Source organism: Palaemon carinicauda, chromosome 12, assembly GCF_036898095.1.
Source record: "Palaemon carinicauda isolate YSFRI2023 chromosome 12, ASM3689809v2, whole genome shotgun sequence".
Lineage (NCBI taxonomy): Eukaryota > Metazoa > Arthropoda > Malacostraca > Decapoda > Palaemonidae > Palaemon > Palaemon carinicauda.
The window spans coordinates 69,517,379-69,519,878 of NC_090736.1; the positions used below are offsets into that span (position 1 = coordinate 69,517,379).

The 2,500-nt window shown below is 35.7% G+C and overlaps 1 pseudogene; it reads left to right on the forward strand.

The window, feature by feature from the left end:
- Positions 1-2,500, forward strand: part of LOC137650881 (neuronal acetylcholine receptor subunit alpha-10-like) — a 178,107-nt pseudogene that overhangs the window by 159,397 nt on the left and 16,210 nt on the right.

The following is a 2,500-nucleotide window of genomic DNA, read 5'->3' on the forward strand; positions in this document are numbered from 1 at the left end:
ATATATATATATACTGTATATATGTATGTATATATTATTTATATATATGAATATATATGTATATATATTCACACATACATATATGTCTATATATTATATGTATGTACTCGTATATTCATATGTATACAGTGTGTATTCTTATATATATATATATATATATATATGTATATATATGTGTACACACACACACACACACACACACACACATATATATATATATATATATATATCACCATACAACTTTCTACCCTTTTTCTCCTCTGAAGGAGATGAGTTTATCAGTCCTATGAACTATTATTGACCCCAAAATACGCTGGTACTAATTTAGAGACAAGTGTATTGGTGGGAAGTAGTTCGAGAGACATCCACGGACCTAGCAAACGTGCATATTATGATATTTGAAAGGGTGTATGAAATGCCCTGTGTTTTAACGATATGCCCTATAAAAAAAGTTATGCAGAACCTTCTGGATGTAACAAATCTTTACGTTTCTCTCTGTCTTTCTCTCTGTCAACTACGCATGTTTTTAATGGGGTAAAATATGCAAGGAAGGTCATAAAAACATTTGAAATATTCAGGTTACCAAAGGCAGAAACTTCCATTTGAAATAATATTCCTCAAGTTATAGATCTCTTTGATAACTGAGCTATGCAGATGGATGTTAGAAATTCCATTAAAAGATATCCTCCACAGTCACTGAATAATCCAACATATCCTCTGCATATTGTCCAGCTCTCCTATCCTTCTGACAACACTGGATGAACAGCATCCTTCACCCCAGCCTTCTGTATGATTTATTATGACAGCTCATTTACATATGATCCTCAGTAACTAACGTCTTGAGCATTTCCACGGAAGATGTGTAATTACATATGGCGAGATGATGTGCCTATCTGGAGCAGTATTAGTTGCACTAACAAAACTATAGCCTTCTTTTTCTATCCAGTTCACTAACATTAAGGGTTTGGCCTTTATTCTACTAGATCTCTCTCTCTCTCTCTCTCTCTCTCTCTCTCTCTCTCTCTCTCCAAAACTCCTGCGATGCTTCTCTTGGCACTTCCGAAATCTGTCGCTAAAACTTTACTCGCAATTTTTACTGAGATGGAGGATCTCCGTTTTCTGTAACATAACTCACTTGTCACAACCATTGTATATCTTGCCTCTCTTCTCTGTTACTTTCTGCTTTTAATGTTTACAAAATTCTATGGGCTGAATCTTTCCCCTACTGGTTTATTTCTGGTCAAAGTATTTACAATTTTCCAACTCTTATTTGAAATGAATACTTGGAAAGGGTTGAAGTAAGGTATATAAATATGATACTTCAAATAGTGTGTACGTAAAATGGATTCTGGTAGAAGAAATGTAAGGTTACTTAACTTACAGAAACGGGAAAGGGTAGTTGTGTTGGGTAATTCAAAGGGAAATGTAGACACCAGCCACCCGTTTAGCTACTACCGCTAGAGAGTTAATGAGTCTTTTGACTGTCGATACAGTACTACATTGGACCACTCTCTGATTACGATTCATTTTCCTTTGCTTACATATACATCGAAACAACTAATAATCTGGCCCATTCTTTACACATTCTCCTCTTTCCTCATACATCTGACAAAACTAAGGTAACTGAAAAATTCTTCTTCCCTCTTGGAGTAGAAGACTTTATTTGTGGTAAGCAGCTCTTCTAGAAGGACATTACAAAATCTAACCATTGTTTTCTAGTTTTTGGGTTGTGTCATACCCTCCTCTACCATGGCTTTCCACTGTCTTGGATTAGAATTCTCTTACTGAAGGGAACACTCAGGCATACTATTTTATCTGTTTGCTTATTTCCTTTCCTCACAGGGCTATTTTTCCCTGACGGGGCCCTTGGGCGCGTAGCTTCCTGCTTTTCCAACTAGGATTGTAGCTTAGTAATGATAATAATAATACAATTGGCAAGCGTTAGAAGTGAATATGAATGTAGATTTTTATCCAAAGGTTTCCAGAAAATGACTTGTTTGTTTGGAATACCTGAGTTCCAACAAAGCATATACATAAGATTTTTGAAAAGGAGAATATGTTAAGAAAATTATTCATTTCAGTACGTATTTTACAGAATACAGTAATTATAGATGGAAGAATTACCTAGCGATAGTAATGACCTCAATTTATCTAAATCTAGAAGGTAATTGGAATAACTGACTTAGGGTTGTGGTATCCCATGAGAAACATCCCTGTCCTCGCAATCTGTTGGACGGTAGTTCAAGCCCCGATCAAACTCGAAAGTTTCTAGTGGTTTCTGCAAACGTACTGTCTTTGTGAGCTAGGAATGGAGAGTTTGGAGGAACCTATAGGCCTTGCATGCTAAGTCATCAGCAGCGATTGTCTGGCCCTCCCTGGTCCTAGCTTGATAATAGTAAATAGTTAATATGATTATAAGAAGGGAATTAAGATATAAATGAAAGTAAGATACATGGGGCATAAAATTGTTGAGTAAAGCAAGAAAGATTTATAGTACGAT